This window comes from Protopterus annectens, chromosome 6.part0, assembly GCF_019279795.1.
Source record: "Protopterus annectens isolate FY-2018-M chromosome 6.part0, PAN1.0, whole genome shotgun sequence".
Lineage (NCBI taxonomy): Eukaryota > Metazoa > Chordata > Ceratodontiformes > Protopteridae > Protopterus > Protopterus annectens.
This window is the reverse complement of record NC_056737.1, coordinates 620,544,751-620,567,466: the sequence shown is the minus strand read 5'-3', so window position 1 is coordinate 620,567,466 and position 22,716 is coordinate 620,544,751. Positions and strand designations below refer to the sequence as shown.

Here is a 22,716-nt window from a genome sequence, read left to right as displayed (position 1 = left end):
TGTAGAGAAATAAGGCATAGCATGTTTAAAATGAAAATGTTGATAGTTGTGAACACTACTCCGCAAACTAGAGTGCTCACGTGCACACTACATGAGTTTGTCACCAAGTAAGAGAAGGGAAAAGAAAAAAGAAAAAACACATACCTTTTCCCGCTTGGTTCTCGAGACAATTTAACAGCCACAAACATCACTAGAAACGTGTTACTTATTGCTTGTCGCATTTACTTGTGTACGCCATCCCCTGACTCTTTCTAATTGACGTCTAGTCAGAAAATAAGCTAGGTTCACATTTAAAGATACAAAAACCTAAATTCCTTCTAAGGAAACGTAAATAATATAAAAGGATCATATAAATATACACAGATATATATTTTTGAAGCACTTTCAGTTTATGGCTACTGATGTCTTCTAGCACCTTGATAGATAAGGACATATATCTGCTTGTCTTTCTGTCAGTTTAGATTTCCAGACATTTTAGCTGTCCCTTACTATGTTTTATACAGCAGAGTTTAAAGAGCAGAAATTAATCATCAGCAAATAAAATCACTGCTGTTTTACAAATTCTCTAAAGAAACTAGTAAATGTCAAGCAGCTGACAGGTTTATTTTAAGGAAAATTGCCATTTCCCACACTGGTGCTCCTACAAAATACTACTAATGTCCTGCTACCAAAATATGCCCTCAAGTGGACAAATGGGATGCAACAAGAAGGTTAAATGTACATTTAGCAAATCCAACATTTAAATAACAGTATAATATACTAGATAGAGAAAGTAAAAGCAATAATTATATAAACAACTATAATAAGTAACATAACAACAGTGGATTTAACCCAATGTGTCAATTATACAATATTTATATCCCATATAGCTTTGAACTTTGTCGAAGCATCTGTGTTCTACACACATATTGTATTAAATCTAATTTGAGTAGAAGAGGGAGAGGCTTAGCCCACACCCTCATTTATTACTAAGTTACCATGCATTATGAGCATACATTGTGGCAGGTACTCAACGAGCTATCCATCCTTAGATGGCTCATGCTGTTCCCATTTGCTCATCTGAATAATGACTGTGGCTGTACTCTTCTTATTATATTACCTGGCTGTGGCTTCACCCTTCTTATAATATTACCTGGCTTTTTACATTATCAAGAATGACACAATACTAGTGTATGTGGGTATATCATGTTACTATTAGTGTAAACAAAAATGCTTGACAATGCAACTGTAATTCTTAAACCTTTCCGCAAACAAATGTATTGTCTAGCAGTTGAGAGCCTGATTGTTCCTAATCAGCAGACCTGTATTTTCATGTTCCAATATGACTACATAAAAAGACGCCAATATTAGTCTGCAAGTTTAGTAAGCAGTAAATTCAGTGGGGATTAATTAGAGGGGACACTTATATTATAGCTAAAGCACTTGACATTTGATAAATGTATCCTCTCAATGATGCGTTCTATCTAGTCATTAACTATAAAACAACTTTTCTGAGAAATATTGTTGTAATGCCAGTTAATTATTTGAATTAAATATTTCTATATACAGTCATAAAGCAATTACCAGGATAAATAATACTCTTGCAGTGCATGGATCACCATAGCTATCCTCTGATGTTAGAGGAAAAACAAGCTTCTTAAACACCTTTTTGACATAATAAAGGTGTTACCCCAGAGTTTAAATACATTTTGTCTATTTACTACAAAATGGGTTAGGAATTTTAACCTGTAACATTTTCATACATAATAGTTTAAATCTTAGCAGCTTCCATTATTTTGATATGTTCTCCAGTATACTTTTATTCAGTCATAAGATTAAATTACTGGTAAGTAAGTCAAAATTATATCTCCAGCACTTATTGTCAGCAGATAAACTCACTGGTTAAGTGTCAGTCTAAGCTGTAAGAGTTAATATGTGATATACATAGATGTTTGCTTTAAAAATGTGGTCAAGTGCACTGCAGTTTTACCTCTGTACTGTGTCAGTTTTGATTATACAAAGTCCCTCTGAAAGTTGATAGAAGTGTTAAGAACAAAACACTCAGTCAAGTAACAACATTATAAGTAGTCTCTTGGATAAGGGAGATGTCTAAATTGTGATCTTGCTGTCTCCAGCCATATCTGACTTGAGTAGTCTAAAACAATTGCACAACAGTGGTATTGTATTATACAGTAATGTCAGTAAATAGTTTTCAACAGATGTATGAAATATACAGTTATAGATTTTAACATGATGTTTATTAATACCCTAAATTATTTTGAAATGAAACTACCTTAATCTAAATATTTGTACCTTTTTGAAACCTGATTAGAAATAAGTATTATTGAATTACAATAAGATGAGTAAAGAATATATGTATATATTTTAGCTGATTAGATTATCTTAATATATTATTCAATTATCTTTATTTAAAAACTAAAAGGATAAGAGAAACAGATCCAAATATTATTTGTGAGGGTAGAAAGTTTGTTTGGTTAGATTCATTAACCAAACAAAGAGGTATATTACCTCATAGCGATAGGGAATGTTTTTTAAGGTTAAGAATTACAAGTTTGGAAGTTCTTTGCTTTTTTATTTCTGTCACTTTGGTGTCACTCAGAAACATGCAAAAATCATTCAAGAAAAACTTTTTGAATTCTGTATCCAAGATGGAATTAAGAATAAACAATATTTACATAAACTCACACATAAAACAAACTCAAAGTTAGGAAATTAAATGTTTATCCATAAATGTTAATGGTCTAAATAATAGTAGTAAAAGGAGAAGCCTATTCAAGTACATAAACCACAAATAGTCTTTTTACAAGAGACACACTTATTAGATAGAGATATAAACAACTTAAATATTAATAATTACACAGTACTAATAAACTCCCAATACAAAACAAAAAAAGAGGAGTAGGTATACTACTTTGCAGCTCAACTATAACACCTAAAATAATTACTACTCACCAAGATACATCAGGTATGTTTTGTCTAGTTTCAATAGAGTTAAATAAGAGAAGCTATACATTAGTAAATCTATATTGGATCCCAGGACTAGGATTAAAAACAGTTAGACAGCATTTTGAAGAGATAATTCATTTAACCAAGGGTAGCCTGATATTGGCAGGAGACTTCAACTGTATAATGAATGAAAAAGATACAGATTCTAAATCCAAAAGAAGAAAACAACCTATCTCTAAAACACTATCAAAATTTATAGATACATTGTATTTAAAAGATATAAATGAATTTGCAGAACCAGACTCGCTAATCTTCACATTTTATTGTAATAGATATAAAACTAACTGTAGAATTGATAGAATATATGTTGCCAATGACCTAATAACAAAAATTGACAAAGTCAAAATCATAAATTGTCCCTTATCTGATCATAATGCCATAGTCTTTGAGCTAGAGCTTACACCATTTTATTCAAATCCCATTACAAGGATACCTTCCTATATCACAAAATTGACAGATTTAAAAGAATTTTATGAAGAAACAATCAAAAACTTTCTAGAAATAAATTACACAGAAGATATTTCAGAAATATATGTCTGGGGTTCATTAAAAGCAGTTACATATGGGAAAATATTATCCTGGTACATAAATAAAAGGAAGTTATGGAATAAAGATATGCTAGACTTACAAAACAAAGCAGATAAATTGAAACTAGAAATACAAAAGGGTAATGCTACTCAAGTTCAAGAACTTACACAAATCAATAAGAAGTATACAGAATTGCTACATCATAAGATTATGATTAACTTAGAAAAGATAAAAATAAACTCATACTCTACTAATTCAGCACACCTGAGATACTTAACTAATAGAACAAAAAAATAAATAAATCTAAGCAAATAAAAGAAATATTTATTCCTAATACTAATAAAAGAGTTACGGAACTAAATGATATTTTAGAAGCATTCAGACTCCAATTTAACATTGATAATTCCATAAATACTCAGGATACACCTAAGGATATAAAAAAATACTTGGAAAACAATATTCATATTAAATTAACACAAGAACAAATAGACATTATAAACAAACCAATCAATATGACAGAATTAAAATCACAAATTAAAAAGCTCAAGACAAATAAAGCACCTGGCCCAGACAATATGCTACCAGAAATGTATAAATTAATACCCAATCAAGCCATATCTTTATTATTAAAAGTATGTGATATAGCCAATAAAGATTTGAATATACCACCCTCTTGGAAATATTCATTGATATTCCCAATTATCAAACCAGATAAAGATGAGAAGCAGTGTTCCTCATATAGGCCAATATCATTACTCAGTATAGACTATAAGATGTTTATGGCTATATACGCAGATAGGATCAAACACTTTCTTCCTTTCTTAATTCACAAAGATCAAACAGGTTTTATTAAAGGAAGAAATACTTCAGATAATATTAAAAGAATACTAACATTAATAGATTATAGCAAACATAAAGTCCTAGATTTAAATGCAATCTCATTAGATATTAATAAAGCTTTTGATTCGGTTAACTGGCACTTTCTTTCACTAGTTTTAAAAGAATATAACTTTCCTTCTAATTTTAATAATCTTAACCAAATACTATATGAAAAATCTACTGCATATGTTACACTGGGATCATATAGATCAGGCCCTATAACAATCAAAAAGGGAACTAAACAAGGTTGCCCTTTATCACCATTGTTATATGCATTACTCATAGAACCCTTTGCAAATCAAATCAGATCAAACAATAACATAAAGGGCATTTGTATTAATAAAATGTTAAACCTTAAAATCCAACTCTTTGCTGATGACATACTATTAACTCTCTCAGATGCAAATGAGTCTTTGAATGCTCTATTTAACTCCATGAATAAATTTCAAAATATTTCAGGCTTAAGATTTAATGAAAACAAAACTAAAATTATGCCCTGTAATTGCAAAAAAAAAATAAATAAATAATATAAACAAAAGATTTTGCAAATATATAGTAGCAGAAAGTAAATTATTATATCTGGGAATAAATCTACTCAATGAATTAACAGATTCTCTAATATTTAACTATAATAAAATACTAGACAAAATAGAACAAACAATTGGTTACTGGAATAAATATATCTTTTCAACAGCAGACAGATTATATCTTATTAAAATAATCATGTTTCCCAAAATATTATACTTAATACAAATTTTTTCATTGCCACCTCCCAAATATATTATTCAAAGATACAATAAACTAATTTTAAATTTTCTATGGTTTCCAAATAAACCCCGTATAGCCTTAAATAAACATTTGCCATATTGGGAAGATGGTGGAATTAATTTACCGGATATTGATTTATATATTGCCTCATCTGTTATTAAAAACATAACACTATGGTTAAATAATTCATACACACCTATATGGAAACAAGCCCATGAGCAGATTTCCATAGAAATCAATTATACTCACATACAAGACAACTTAACAGTAATACCATCACCCCTTATATGGATGTTAAAAGATTATTTTTTAGGGAAAATGAATAATATTAATAAATTGCCATCAAACTATATAAGCTCTACACTTTCAGTGTTCAAAATATATATAAACAAATTACCAATCATTAATTCTTGGATTTTTCTTATTTTCCCTATAGCTTTTACACCAAATATTCTAGATACATTCCAAATATCTAAAATAAATATACTTGAAGAAATATTACTCTTTTGGCATCAACTTATAGAGAAAGGGAAAATTCTAACAAAGGAACAGATAATTTATAATTATAATATAAATAAAGACAATTGGCTATGTTTACAAAATCTAAGGCATTTTCTTATAAATAAAATAGAACAAATGCAACCTTCAGTTAGACATGAAGCTACAAAACTCATTGAATACCTTATTCTTATCACAAAACAGCCTTATCAGGGTACAGGTTATTTGTCTAATATCTATAAAATTGTTAAAAAAACAAAAAACTATCATGAAAAATCATACTGGGATTATTATACTTTAAAAAACAACCATCCTCCAGTTGAAGAAAAAAAAAGTAATATTCTAAAATCTTCCAAATTTTCTACATTATCAAAATACTGGCAATTATTCACTTGGAGATATCTACACAGAAGTTTCTATACACCACATAGGTTAGCCAAAATGTATTCTATTGAAGATCAATGTTGGAGATGCCATACCAAGATAAAAGCAGATTAGCAGCATGTTTTTTATGAATGTATATGTCTCATTATGTACTGAAAATCCATTAACTATTTTTTTTCAGACTGTTTATAATGATAATTTTCAATTAACAAAGTCTTTAATTTTATTCAACTCTCCTATTCCAAACTGTGTACCAAAAAAAGGCACTAAAATCGTATGGCCATTATTGGCAATTTCACATAAAATCATAACTATACACTGGAAAAATGAGACTTCGCCTACGTTCAAGGAATTTGAGATTTTAACAACAACAGTTGCTTACATAGAAATATTAACAGTGAAGAACAGAACTAAAAGATCTACTTCTTACTATTACTCCTGGATGAAAGTACTGGAAATACTCGAAAAGATCGAAGAAGATATATCATCTTATGTTTCTAACTTTATATAATATAGAATTTCAATATTATTTGCATAGACACCAATGTAAATAGTTATATAATGGTTTGAAGTTAGTAATGTTTTAGAATTGTAAATATGTTATTTATCCTTATTTCATGTAATGTTTAAGACATCTTATTTGAAATAATAAAAAAAATATTTAGTGAAAGAAAAGCTGGCTGTATTTGCAGATGATATTATTTTAACATTACAAAACCAGAAAGAGACATGACAGCGTTGTGAAACATTTTGAGACAGTTTCATATCTTTTTGGGATACAAAATTTATGAAGCTAAAACAAAGGCAATAGCGGTAAATTATGTACCCACGCATGAATTGGTTCAGCAATATCCATATTTAAGGGGAACATGATAAAAAAATGAGGTATTTAGGAGTATGGATTAAAAATGATTCTAGTATGGCAGCTAAGTTATGTGGGAAGAGATTAAAAAGATGATACAAAAACTGAGAAAATGGAAGTTTTGTTATATGGATATGGATAGTAAGGTGCAAGCAGTTAAAATATTTAGTACCCCTCAGTCTTATACACAGGTCAAGCATATTTTTATCAACCAGAGGAGAAGTTGTGGATAGCAATAAATAAAGAGCTGAAGAATTTTATCTGAGAGGGGAAGATGGCAAGAGTGAAGTGGGATAAGCTGAATCTTCCAGTAGAACAGGGTGAATTGGGATTACCTGATTTGAAAGGTATTTCAGAGCTATAAGTTAAGGCTCCTATTCATAGCATAAGTAGAAAACTATAATTCAAAGTGGAAAGGGAGTAGGATGATGAAACAGGGTGAAGCTCAAGAAACAAAGACAGACTGGAATTTTGGATGCAGGTCTTTAAGAAGTATACAGATATAATCTGTATGATTATTGTTAAAGTACCAGAAAGTATCCTGAGAGCTAAGCCAACATGGGAATGGAGAAAGGATATTCTGCGATAGGGATGACTACAATTAGGGATCTAGACAATAGGCAAGAGGGGGTTGGAATTTATTGGAGAAAACTGGTAAAAAAACCAAGGTGTTGGTAGCAAATGGAGAGGAAAAGGTAATAGAATGGGAAGAGGCCACAAATTCATTTGGACTGTAGGATAGAGACTGCCTTCTCAATCAAGGACTGATGTCAGGGTATAGGCAAAGAGAAAGAAATAGGGGCATCCTAAATGAAAGACCAGCACTGATAGAGTTTTTAGTAGAATCTAGAACAGAAGTTGCCGTTAAAAAGGAATAATTAGTACAGCATATAAAATATTGCATGATAACTATAAGAATCAATCGGAGGAGGTTCGAAAGGATTGGGACAAAAGATTGGATAAACAATTCACAAAAAATAATGGGAGGATATACGTATGCCTCCCAAATATACAACAAAATGTAGAAAATGTATGATTTTTGCTTGAAATGTTTACATAGATGTTTTTATACCCCCAAGTAGACTGCAGAGAAATTTTCCACAGGTAGACAACAAATGTTGGAGGTGTGACAGGAAAGAAAGAGGTAATTGGGAACATATTTTCTGTAAGTGCGGTGAGTTGTTGGACTTTAAGGATTCCCTGCAGGATGCATGGTCAGAGATGCGGGTAGGCAGATTGGTGTGACGAGAGAGATGATTTTTCTGAACTATGACACAGAATTGGAATTGCCTAGCCATAGTAGGGCCTTGTAGTGTCTAATTATGGTGGCTGCTAAAAAGCAATTACTAGAAAATTGAAATTTAAACTCTAAACCAACTATACTAGAAGCAGTGAATATAGTAACAGCGATAAATCAACTGGAATTGAGATCTTTAGAAAAGAGTAGGCGCAAACTACATAGGAAAAAATGGGGATTGTGGGAGCAATACATACAGGGGAGAATGAGAGTTAAAAGAAGGCAGGACTTAAACAAGCTATGCAATGTTTGACTGAAAATAATTGGGTAGATTTTAAGAGATGTATAATATCTGCAACTGGGAGTATGTCTGTATAGTTTGTGATGTAAAATGCTTGCAACTAAGATTGAGTTGGTGTGGTTTGTTATCATTTATATAAATGTATGATTACCTATGTTGTAAGTGATGGTTTAATAAAGATGTTTCTAGTTTAAAAAAGGGAGGGGGGCCAGAAATGAATAAATTATGTAACGTTGCTTAGGTTATATAATATATAGCAATATATGTGATGTATAATGTTTGTAAAGTGAACTTATTAATACAGTTTGATTGCTTTTATATAAATTTAAATTACAAGTGATAATTCAATAAAGGTGTTTAAAAAAAAAAAAAAAAAAAAGAACTCCAGGAGATTCCTATGCTTCCAGCTCTGGGCCAGTCATTGCCAGTTCAGGGCCCTGCCATTTGGTCTCACCACAGCCTCTCCGGTTGTTTACCAAGTATATGACAATGTTCGCAGCCTAGCTTTGGCTGCAGGGATTCCAGGTCTTTCCATACCTGGATAATTGGCTCTTCACTCTCCCCTCAAGAGCATTGTTGATTATGGCCAGGGATGCCTTACTCCAGCTGTGCAACCACTGAAGCATTGCAATCAATTATCCCAAGTTGAGTCTTGAGCCTGTTCAGGTTATAGAATTCATAGGTTGTCACCTACATCCAAGTTCCAGAGTTTTCAGCCTTCATGCTCGGGCCTTGTTGATCATTGCAGCCTCTATGCCTAGGGTTCACACAGTTATGAAACTTCTGGGTCATATGGAAGTATCCATATGGTTGGTTCCATTAGCCAGATATCATATGAGGGCTCTGCAGTAACTCTGGATGTTCAGTCGACTTGCCAATATGACTATTGAAGGTGTGTCATGACCAAATTCATTGGTGGTGGCAGTATTATTTAGTAACCAATCGGAGACTGTTTGTTCTTTCACCTTCCTCAGCCACAGTCACCATGGACCCTCCCTCTTGGGGTGGGGGGGGGCATTTCAAAGCAAGATGATGAGGGTCCTAGTTGTCTGCAGAGGTCCACAGTCACATCAGTGTTCTGGAGATGAGAGCAATCCTCCTTGCATTGCGGGCTTTTCAGAATGCCCTTCCCAGAGGTGTGATTGTGATACAAATGTATAATAGTCTGTCTAGTACCGGAACAAGCAGGGGAAAACAAATTTGTTTCTCCTTGTCTGGAGACCATGAAGGTTTGGCAGTGGGCAATTTCTGGAGGCAAATCTAGCATTCTGGCCAACAGCCTCAGCAGGACCATTCTGATGGCTCACAAGTGGTCCTTAAATCCAAGTGTTGCAGCTTTGATTTTGCAGCACTGAGGCACTCTTTGTTGTGACCGGTTCACCTCCCTGCCCAACACTAAGTGCAGCAGCTTTTACACCTTAGTTCCCCCTCAGGCACAGCCATCCAGAGACACACTGGTGTTTGCTTAGTCCCTCGGGTTTCTTTATACATACCCCCCATCCCTTTTATGACAAAGTTTCTTCAGAAGGCAGCCCACTGCAGGGCCATGGTGATCCTCGTAGCCCCGTTTTGGCCTCGTCAGGTGTGGTTTCCCTGCCTTTGATATCTTCTGGAGTTACCCTCTTGGGTACTGGATCCCATTTTGGATCTCATTTCTCATCCAGCATGTCTGGATCCCCCCTAGCTTTCAGTCCCTCAAGTTAACTACATGGTTCTTCCGGTTCCCTTGATGGCCAGAAATCCTGGGCGTTCACAGGCTGCTGTTCACATGTTGTCTTTTTTTTTTTTTTTTTTTATCACTTATGACATAGGCAATTATACATTTATGTAAATGAAAACAAACCATATTGGCATAGTCTTAGCTGCAAGCATTGTACATCACAAACTGTATTGACATAATTGTAGTTGCAAACATTATATTGTTCACATGTTGTCTTCATCTCAAAAGCAGTCTACTGAAAAAGTGTATTCCAGTAAATGGAGAAGGTTTGTTTTGTGTGGCAACATCTCAAGGACTTGACCATTTCTCCACCCATTTGGAATCCATTTTGGATTTTCTCACTGAGTTGTTCCAGTCATGTTGTACATTTTCTACAATTAAAGTGCAATTGGCAACCATCTCTAACTTTCATGTTGGTAGCGATAATGTGCCTCTGGCTTCCCCCCAATATTTCCATGGTATTAATACCTTTTTGCTTCATCCCCCAGTTCAGGCTCCAGTTCCTTCCTAGGATTTGCCTTTTGTTTTGCAGGTCCTTGCAGGCCCTTCATTTGAACCTTCAGCAACTTCTGACTTTAAGCTCCTGTCTTGGAAAACATTATTTTTTGTAGCAGTTGATTCAGCAAAGGAGGGTTTTGGAGTTGCAAGCTCTTGATTCTTCACCTCCTTATTTGGTGTCGCATAAAGACAGAGTTTCTGTTCATGTGAACCCTTCTTTTCTGCCAAAGGTAGCTTCCAAGACGATTCTATTCATCTCCATGTGTTTTTTCCCAGTTTCTCCAATAAAGGTGACTAACGTTTGCACTGTTTGGATGTACACAGGCAATGGAGATTTTATTTGGACCGTACCAGAGCTTTCAGAAAATTCAATCAGTTATTTGTCTCCTTTTCAAAATCCAGGCTGGGCTCACCTGTGTCCAAAGTGACTTTATCAAGTGGCAGTCAGACTGTATTTTGTTTGCATATTCTTTGAAAGGCAAGACTCTTTCATACAAGCCTAATGGTCATTCGACAAAGGCTATGGGTACTTCTACAGCTCTCTTTTCAAGAGTATCAATGGATTATATTTGTGCAGCTGCTACTTGGCTGGGCCACCACAAATTTGCACTGCATTATAAGCTGGATATTTAGTCTAGATCCCGAGCTTCCTTTGGCTCCACTGTGTTACAGAATATCCTTCCTTAGTTTCTCCTGCGTAATTTTTCATGGCTGGGGATTCTGTCCCACAGTTTGAAGACAGATGCAGCAGACAACTTCAGATACAAAAGTTATGTACTTAACATAATGATAGATTAATGTTGTCTGTCATCGGCCTGTTCAACCCCACCCCACTCCCTCCTTTGGTTGTGTTGGCAAACTTCCCCTTTTTTTGTGATGACCAGACAGTGGAGGTAGTTTCTTCATAGATTTATAGGTGTTCAATAGGCTAACGACCACAAGGGCCTTTTTTAAGCCTAGCCATGCATCTCAAATCTCTGGCAAGTACTCATACTCTTGACAAGTGTAAGCAAGTGCTTGGAAGAAGGAATATTTACAAGCAGGAGCCTGGAAGATGAGCCATTTACAGGATGCCTGTGTCCATTACAGACATGGGTGCCAAACCAGTGATGAATTTTCTGTTCCCCATCCAGTTGTCCAAGTTGCACTTAAATTAGGTTTGGGAGGAATTCTGATTTACATGGATGGGGAGCCTGTTTCAGAGAAGGGTTAGTCAATGGGATACATACCCCTCTCTCTCCAGCAGGTCCTATTCATATCAGGGGCAAGGTTTAAGTCCTTAGAACTGGTAATTTCAGTGCTGTTTGTTTTGTGGATATGCAGGAGCTCCATCAGGACAGGGTCTGACAATTTTTTGTATGCCAGAAGTAAAGCTCCCCTCAACAGCCTTTAGGAGATAGAATACAGTGGTAGAGCCTTGAGGCGGTCTGCACAGGACATGTTACTTACCCCCTGTACTCTTTTTAAGTGAGGAACCTGTGTGAATGTTCCAGTTGTTTGGATGTGTCTGTTAGGTACTTACCAAAAGGGTGCATTGTTCTCAATGATAGGTCTGATGAATGCTGAATATAGTACAACAATGACCTCCTTGGACCTAGATGCCATTACACTAGGGGGTGTGCAGCACTCTCCCATATTAGTGAGGACCAGATCCAGTATGTTTGCACCTGTGGTCAGGTATTGACAGTTTGATCCAGGGAGTTTGTGTTTAGAAAATCCAGGAATCTCTGTTCTTGTATGTTTGGTGCTGTATATGATTCCCAGTTAATAGTGGGATAATTAAAGTTCACCATGTATATGATATTGGGTTGGATAGAGAATGTTTCCAATAAGTTTAAATACTTGTTATAGGTTTCCTGGGTCATAGAAGGGGTCCTATAGCTTGCACATAAGTGGTATGGGATTTTGCCTGTGGTGATACGAACATGGAGAAGCTCAAGTGCATTGTCCTGTTTTACCAACCTTATGGTACATTTGTTTTTGATGTAAATCACGACACCTCCACCTTTAATCACTGCCACTTTGAAATGAAACTGTTGTTGCATTAGTGTTTTCATCCTGGACATCTCATGTCTCAACATCTGTTACACAAAACCCTACTTCTAAGAAAGTCTCACTGCTGAGTATGGTTGAACCTTGAATCTACGTATGTGAGACATTCTGCAGTCTGTGGAAACCAGTCTATTACATAGGTTGGTAAAGGGAAGTCTGAAAGTTATACTGAAATGTGGATCTTCAGTACATTTACTTCTTGCTTTTCCTACAAAAAGCGCTCTGCTCCCTTTCCAGACTGGCTCTAATACCCACAAGTAAAGTATTTACATTGGGTGCTGCATCCTCTCCATTGAGCTTCATTTGGCCAGACTTTTCCAGCCTTAATAGTGCTGCTGCTGCTGCTGCAGCTTTGATTTTATATATAGCTATGAAGCTAGGCATTGTGGGATCACCCCTATTATTTAGACATGTTGTACTTCTGTCTTTGGTGTGTTTCATTAAAGGTATATTTATAGAAGAATATTTCAAGAGGATGCAGTGCTGTTGTGTGTAGCTGTAGTGTTTAAGATATTTGGTGATATTGTGCTGTTTACAGTAGTAGTACCACCTTATCTCAGTTTTACTAGTTTCCTAAGCTGCCTTTTCCCATTCTCAACATGACCCTGTGATGTCACATCCTCCTTTCTACCTGAAAGGTCAAATTCCTTGTACAGCAGGCCTGGGGATGAAATTAACACACAACATTCCCAAATGTGTATGTTAAGGTTAATTTTTCTGTTGTTGCATGTTTCCACGACTGAAATAGTCCAGATTTCAATTATTGTATTTTTCTAGCAGTAAAGATTTGATTTTTCAAGTCAAGAATTACAGTTCATAGAGTTGTGATATCTGTTTTTCTGTCTTGGATGATAAGTTTAACTGTCTCGTATGACTAGACAAGCAAAACTAGCAAAATATTGAGAGGATCTGTAAATTAACTGTACCTCTGCTAACTGGAGTTCAGAATGGATGTAGTTCATTGCAAGGCCATCATAATACAGTAGCTGCCATTCAGTAGGAGATACCTGGAATTAGGCTTTTGTTCAGAGTAGCTGTGGCTGGAGAGCACGTCTCGTACATTAAGTATGCATCTTGTTAGCTCAATCTTCAAGAAATCATCCTTGAACCCTATTGTAATTAGTAATGTCTACTCAGTCTCTAACCTTCATTTTGGTTATTGATATCATCTATGCACATCATTTGTTTTGTCTTTTAGTGAACAAGCTCATGAATCCTTATCAAGTTCATGTTTTGCTCCTATCATAGAACTGAAACTGCTCCCATATGACTAGTAAACAATATCCTAATGACCAGACATTTACACTTTTATTCTGTTTGAGTCCAGTTGGATCTCTGTACTGCCACCCATTGTTGACGTATAATACTGTTTGTGACATCTTTATTGAGCAGATATGATCTTACTGTGGGTCCTGGTGTGGTTTAAATCATGTGCCGCATCCCAATTGGTATCTTCAGCCATAAATTCCCTGTCCAGTTTCCTTCGAATTGTGGAGTACGACAGAATTGTGGAGTACGACAGAGTTGCATCTTGAGCCCTTACCTTTTCAATCTTTGTTTCCACAAGAGAATCTGATTTGAAGAAGTCTATAATGACTGTTATGCATACAAAACCCAGCTCTACCTCTGCTGCCCTCAGGGTGGTATAGCAAATAAGTGTTCCCTTTCTGATGATATACAAGCCATTCATCAGTGGCTAATCCTTAATCAGTTGAAGCTGTACATGCCCAAAACTGAGGCTCTGGCATTCTAGCTACTGTAAAAGACTTTTTTGTATCTGTCACTTCCATGCATACATTTTTATGGGTGTTTCCTTATCATAGCGGCCCCGGCAATAGAGCCCTTGGGTGATTGTCCAGCACAGATTCCATCTTGTTCTGGTACTATAACCTGTCACATCAGTCAGACAGGGGTAAATCGGGGGAACTGGGTGATCTGATGGCTTGGGCAAGTTAGTGCAGGGACTGTTTTTTAATGATTACAACCAGCTGAATTTGTCGTAATTTATAGGACAAAAATTGTTAAAAATGTTTACGCTAGCCACCCGATTGTCAGGCTAGTTCCACATGATGTATGGTGTCATCAGATATTATGCTGATTTTAAGATCTGTAATATAAATTCATGATAGGCTTTAATGCATCAGAGTGTGATTTCTGGAAATCTTTATAGGCAACAGATGCAGTGACTGATTTATTGATTGATTGACTGACTAATTGCAAAAGGTATCTTACTAGTTGGCAACTATCTTTGTTCCTGCGCTTTCAGTAGAAACAAAACCTATTTAAAGTAATATACACATATTTTAGCATGTATTTTATGACCCTTCCTTCACTCACATAACCTCAACATAGGGGTATGTTGAAGTATTATTATTATTATTATTACTACTACTACAACTGCTACAATTAACATCTGTGTGTGTCATTGACTTTTTAAAGCCACTTCTTGAAGTTTAAATGGTAAGTAAAAGCTGAGATCCTTCAACTCTTTGCATCAATAAACTGAATTGTGGGTGGGAAACGGTACACCGTTTGCCTTAAAGTTTGTTAGAGAAATTTGCATTCCTTTCTTTGAAATATTGGTTAATGAGAAGTAGAAGAAAAGATGGCCTTGTCAGAGTTTGCCTGAATTAGAACACCGATGTATTTAATACCGGAGCGATGATAACCCAGTTAATTGTGTTTTGAAACAGCGTATGCCTAAACAAATGGGAAATTGAAGTAATGGTTACAAACACGTTCTCCAAAATGGATTACTCTTTGCCTAACTATATCGCCAGGGCCACTATAATAAGGAAGTACCTTTATATGTTAATAATTAACTTGAATTTGTTAGCAGTGTGCATGACTTGGGTGTGGTCCTGGACAGCTGGCTGACATTTATAAACTATGTATCAGCTGTTTAAAAAAAAAAGTCATATTTCCATCTATAGAACATCACCAGGATCAAGCACCTTATTCCTCAAGCTCAGTAGTCCATTCATACATTGGTCTCTTCCACCATGACTACTGTAATGCTGTTTACCAGGGTCTCTTTGACATGGAGCTTGATTGATATTTGGCATTACACCTGCTTTGTGTGTCTTGCACTGGTTGTATTCTGTTCTCACATTATCTTCAGACTCGTGATATTGGTAAATATATCCTTAAACAAACTGGGTCCCACTCACTTGAGTGAGCTCTTAATGCCATATTACTTTTCCCTGGCTTTTTGTCTTCTGCCTGTCAGGGGCTGCTTGCGATTCCATAAGTGCAGCTGGAAACTTTTGAGTATCACTGTTCTGTATATTGGGCCCCACACCTTCAGAGCCTGCTTCCAAAGTGGCTGAAGGAGTGTCCCACCTTGGTGTCCTTCCACAGATCTTTGAAGACATTTTAGAACCGTCTTTCATTGAAAGTGCAGCTGACAAGTCCCAGGGTTATTTTGTGTCCTGACTTTACTTCATGTGTTATCCATTCTTCCTCCATTTTCCTTAAATTTTATAGAGGTATTAGCAGAAATACTGTTTTCATGAACTGAACATTTAACTTGATTCTATTTCTGTTTTAATTGCATTGTTTTTCTGTTCTCATCTGCTGTAGGGTTTCCTTAGTTTCATTTCTGTTTTAATTATTTTCTTTGTATTGTATGTATTTTACAGTTTGTTTTGTTAATTATTGCTATCAGTCAAATAAAATTAAGGGAAATCTCTTCTGAAACTGAAAAAAAAATCATTTTATCTTGATATTCTTTGCAATACTAATGCATCAGAACTCCTGTAATGTTCTTATAATAGTTTAATTTATTATATTCCAAAACTGCTGCCATGATGATGCAGTTTGTTTTTTGCTGGCTTTATACTCTATAACATGACATTCTAGACATAATAAATAATTGTTTTCTTCATTTAGATGCATTGAATGGGCCATAAGTCAATGATAACTTACTTGATCTCAAAGCAAAAGCGTGCCAAATAACCAAGTTACTGTGGTCTGTGCCGAGTAAAAACTCTTGATAGTGAAGAAATATGTGGCACCTTTTATTGACAAGATGTAATATAGCAATAATCAACTATGTCTGTGTGGTATATTGAAGATTTACCCACAATTGGTGTGGTTTAATCAGGAGAGTGAAGCCCAAGTGATTAAATAAAGCCAGCCGTGGGTAAATTTTCATTATACAATGACCCCCCCCCCATTAATATTCAAAAACGTGCACGCTGATTGGTCAGCGTGCACGTTGTAAATCAGAGTTATAGTAATGGAAAAAGGTCCGGTCGCCCAGACTTTTTCCATTACTATAACTCTTTTTTTAAAGCAACGGAGAATGCAAGATCTCCGTTGCTTCACACTGTCTCGCTATGTTAAACGAGTTTAACATAGCGAGACAGCTTTAAAAAAAGCAATGGAGAATATCCATTGCTTTTTGTAAAGCTGTCTCGCTATGCTAAACTCCTTTAACATAGCAAGACAGTTTGTAAAAAGCAACGGAGATCTTGCTTTCTCCGTTGCTTTTTTTCAAAACTGTTTCGCTATGTTAAATGGGTTTAACATAGCGAGACAGCTTTAAAAAAAACAATGGAGATTCTCCATTGCTTTTTTTAAAGCTGTCTCGCTATGTTAAACCCATTTAACATAGCGAAACAGTTTGTAAAAAGCAGCGGAGATCTTGCTTTCTCCGTTGCTTTTGCCCACAGCTCTGATGTACTGCGTAGGCATACGCATGCGCAGTACATCAGAACTGCCGCAGAATACCAGACAGCTGCAAAAAGGCAGCAAGGAGGCATTATACAATGCCATTATTTAAGAAAAGTATTTTTTTTTTCTTAAATAATGTCTTTGTATAATAGCAATAACCCAATTCTGGGTGTGGGTAATACTGGATTTACCCACAGTTGGCTTTGTTTGGCCACTCGGGCTTCGCCTTCATGACCAAACCATACCAACCGTGGGTAAATCCAGCATTACCCACACCCAGGCGTGGGTTATTGCTATAATATACCACACTATGGCATTGGTTATTGCTATTATGCAATAACATTATTTAAGAAAAAAAAAAGTTTTCTTAAATAATACCTTTGTATAATGGCTCCATAGTGCACTTCTGCATTTTCACAGGTATCCTGGGGCTTTCCTGATGTACTGTGCATGCATATGGGACTTGCATTCCCACACTTACACAGTACATCAATGCTGTGTAAAGGAAGCAATGGAGAAAGGAAGATGCCTGTTGTGTTTTTTTTGTGTTTTTTATTAAGAAAAAAAGAAACCGGGAAACTTTTAATGTTTGGGAGAGATGGGACAGAGAAAATAAAAGGATAATCAGGTATGTTTCTTTACCAAAAAAAGCACCAGAGAATGCATGAGGAGGACAACAGTTCAAGGTGATTAGCGTAGTTAATCTTTAATATTCGCTATGTTTAATCAAGAAAGTTTTGTATGAATTTATGTGATGTGTAATTAATTTTTCTGAATTAATTGATGTTTAAAGCTGACAGGTCAGGTTTTTGATTCATGCTATTTAAAATGGAGGAGTTGTTTGGAATTTAGTTTCTGAGAAAGTCTGTGTGACGAATAGCGAATATTAAAGATTAACTACCCTAAAAACCTTGAACTGGTGTCCTCCTCATGCATTTTTTGGTGTTTTTTTTTGGTATTGGTTTTGTTTTACACCTTCGTCTGATTGCGGCTGTGGTTTTTTAGGTATGTTTCTTTAGTTTTGCAAAGTGTACATGATTATCCTTTTACTTTTCTCTGTGCCATCTCCCTTGTTCATTTGAGGGCTTCAATTTTGTAAATTTTTTTTTTTTTAAAAAAAGTAAAAATTTCATGATATACTTATGGAAAAAAGTCCGGGTGACCGGACCTTTTTCTTTTAATATATTCTTGGATTTACAACAGGCACGCTGGTTGGGCTGACCAATCAGTATGCTCCTTTTTGAATATTACTGGCCAGTCGTATAATAAATGATAATGCATTGTCCTATGCTTATAAGAATTTGTGAATTTATCAGAAAGTCTTCATTTATTTGTCATAGAGATCACTATGGAGTTGCAAGTTTTAAAACAGTGGTCAAAAGTAGGCTTGATATTATACTACCCAACAGTTCACACTTGGAAAATGTAATATTTCATAATTTCACAGTATAATTACAAATATTAAGCTGGTCAGTTTAACAGGACTGTGAGGACTCAACCTGCCAGAAATACAGCACTGTAACCAGAGATGGTGTAGAGGCAAAACATTCATCTGTGTCGCTTGCAGCCTGAGTTATGGAATGGACTTGGGTTGCCAGTAGGGCTCATCCAGAAAGGGATGTGGACAACTGACTTCTCCCCAGAGGGGAATGGGGAGGAAAAACCCTAATGCCTGGATGATCTCTGGTTGAAATAGCGGAACATATGGGCACTGTGTTATTGATTGCCCCAGTAGAGAACAAATGAACGGTCATGGAAGTTGCTTGATGGTTATCGGGCGTGATGACAGAATAAAACTTACATAAAATTCTGAGATAGAAAGATGGCAGTAGTAGACCAGATCAGTCTGGAAATGCAAAATGCACTGGATATTGTGGTTAATACACTTTCATTGTGGTTTGGAATGTGGGAGCATTGTTTGTGGACAAGCAGGCTGTGGTTGTGCTTCCCTTTTCCCAAAAAATCGAGTGGTGCGTGTGTGTGTGTGTGTGTGTGTGTGTGTGTGTGTGTGTGTGTGTGTATATACGTGCGCATCTTTTTCTTTCGTTTTTAATAGAAAAGTCATACTTCTGTGCCACAGAGACTTTTACCAGTAACTAATTTTCTAATTCATGGGAATCATTGCAGTTTTGCTATGAGAGTGTTGATGGAGAAGTACAGAGAAGGTCAAAAGGAGTTGCATTGTGTCTTTGTGGATTTAGAGAAAGCATATGACAGGGTGCCTAGAGAGGAGTTGTGGTATTGTATGAGGAAGTCAGGAGTGCCAGAGAAGTATGTAAGAGTGGTGCAGGATATGTATGAGGGTAGTGTGACAGCGGTGAGGTGAGCGGTGGGCATGATGGATGCCTGTAATGTGGAGTTGGGATTACATCAAGGATCAGCTCTGAGCCCTTTCTTATTTGCAATGGTGATAGGTTGACAGACGAGATCAATCAGGAGTCCCCGTGGACTATGATGTTTGCAGATGACATTGTGATCTGTAGTGAGAGTAGGGAGCAGGTGGAGGAGACCCTGGAGAGGTGGAGATATGCGCTAGAGAGAAGAGGAATGAAGGTCAGCAGGACTAAGACAGAATGTATGTGTGTGAATGAGAGGGAGGATAGAGGAATGGTGAGGATACAGGGAGTAGAGGTGGCGAAGGTGGATGAGTTTAAATACTTGGGATCAGCAGTTCAGAGTAATGGTGAGTGTGGAAGAGAGGTGAAAAAGAGAGTACAGGCAGGATGGAGTGGGTGGAGAAGAGTGTCAGGAATGATTTGTAACAGACAAGCACCAGTAATAGTGAAAGGGAAGGTCTACAAGAGGGTAGCGAGACCAGCTATGTTATATGGGTTGGAGACAGTGGCACTGACAAAAAGGCAGGGGTCAGTGCTTGATGTGGCAGAGTTGAAGATGTTAAGATTTGCACTGGGTGTGACTAGGATGGACAGGATTAGGAATAAGTATATTAGAGGGTCAGCCCAGGTTGGAAAATGGGAAATAGGGTGTTGAGGATGTAGTACTTTTTACAAGGTGCTGTTAAGAATATGTAATACATGCCTTCTCTGGGTCCACAGAACACACGAGGGCCACACTGTCAAAACTCCACAGCCCTTCTTAAAAAAAAGAGTTGCACTATTGTTCCATGACCAAAACTGCACTTCTTCTTCTTTCGGTTGCTCCCGTTAGGGGTCGCCACAGCAGATCAACTGTTTCCATTTCTTCCTGTCCTCTGCATATTGCTCTGTCACATCCTTCATCCTTAGCATCTTTTTCCTAATATACTCAGCATCCCTCCTCAGCACATGTCCAAACCAACGTAATCGTGCCTCTCTGGCTTTGTCTCCAAACCTTCCAACCTGTGCTGACCCTCTAATATACTTATTCCTAATCCTGTCCACCCTCGCCACACCCAGTGCAAATCTTAACATCTTTAATTCTGCCACATCAAGCTCAAACTCCTGTCTTTTTGTCAATGCCACTGTCTCCAACCCATATAACTTGGCTGGTCTCACTACCCTCTTGTAGACCTTCCCTTTCACTTTTACAGGTACTCGTCTGTCACAAATAACTCCTGACACTCTTCTCCACCCACTCCATCCTGCCTGTACTCTCTTCTTCACCTCTCTTCCACACTCACCGTTATTCTGAACTATTGACCCCAAGTATTTAAACTCATTCACCTTCACCACCTCTACTCCTTGCATCCTCACCATTCCTCTCTCTCATTCACACAAATATATTATGTCTTAGTCCTGCTGACCTTCATTCCTCTTCTCTCAAGAGCATATCTCCAGCTCTCCAGGGTCTCCTCCACCTGTTGCCTACTCTCACTACAGATCACAATGTCATCTGCAAACATCATAGTCCAAGGGGACTCCTGTCTGATCTCGTCTGTCAACCTGTCCATCACCATTGCAAATAAGAAACGGCTCAGAGCTGATCCTTGATGTAACCCAACCTCCACCTTAAACACATCCGTCACTCCCACCGCAGACCTCACCGCTGTCACACTACCCTCGTACATATCCTGTACCACTCTTACATACTTTTCTGACACTCCTGACTTCCTCATACAATACCACAACTCCTCTCTAGGCACCCTGTCATATGCTTTCTCTCAGTCTACAAAAACACAATGCAACTCCTTCCGACATTCTCTGTACTTCTCCATCAACACTCTCAGAGCAAAGATAGCATCTGTAGTGCTCTTTCCTGGCATGAAACCATACTGCTGATCACTAATCATCACGTCCCTTCTTAACCTTGCTTCCACTACTCTTTCCCATAACTTCATGCTGTGACTGATCAATTTAATCCATCTGTAGTTACTACAGCTCTGCACATCACCCTTATTCTTAACAATCGGTACCAAAACACTTTTTCTCCATTCCTCAGGCATCCCCCCCACTTTCCAAGATTTCATTAAACAATCTGGTTAAAAACTTCACTGCCATTTCACCTAAACACCTCCATGCTTCCACAGGTATGTCATCTGGGCCAACAGCCTTTCCATTCTTCATTCTCTTCATAGCTATCTTTACTTCCTCCTTGCTAATCCATTGTACTTCATGATTCACTATCCCTACATCATCCAACTTTCTCTCCCTCTCATTCTCTTCATTCATCAACCACTCAAAGTACTCTTTCCATCTCCTCAACACACTCTCCTCGCTTGTGAGTATGTTTTCCTCATTATCCTTTATCACCTTTACCTGCTGCACATCTTTCCTCTTAATATCTTCTTGTTTCTCCCAAATCATCTTCACCGGATCATCATCTGCTTTACTGCATATGTGCCTGAACCACCATCATCTGTTCTTTGACCTTCTCTGCGATTGGAGTTGCTTTGATTTCTGCTCTAATGTCATCATTCCTTTGTCTGTCCTACAGTGTGCATTCTACCAGCTATCTCAGATATTTCATCACCATTGCCTCTAGCTTCCTGAACTACTCTGCCTTCACTTCCCAGGTTTCAGTACCATACAGGAGTATTGGTTGCACCACCATTTTGTATACCTTATTTTTAGCTTCTCTGGCATTCTTCTGTCACATACTTCTCCTAACATTCTGTGCCAGTTGGTTGCATTCCCTCTGATTCTTGCTTTGACCGTGTCATTCAGACTTTTATTTTTCCAGCCATCCCTCTCAGATATTTAAAGCTGTTAACCTATTCCACTATTTTTTCTTGTATCTTAATTTTCAGCATAATCTGATTTTCCTCATTTGTTTTCATGATAACTGATGTGTTGTGCTTAGTTTCATCCCATGTGCTTTCAGTTATGCATTCCATTCCCCTATCATTTGCTGAAGTTGCTGTTCAGAGT

General features: G+C 36.7%; 1 protein-coding gene across 1 annotated transcript in view; it reads left to right on the top strand.

Annotated features, from left to right (window-relative positions):
• The window catches only part of L2HGDH (L-2-hydroxyglutarate dehydrogenase), a gene marked incomplete in the record, with an annotated part of 504,088 nt that overhangs the window by 351,099 nt on the left and 130,273 nt on the right, over positions 1 to 22,716 (top strand).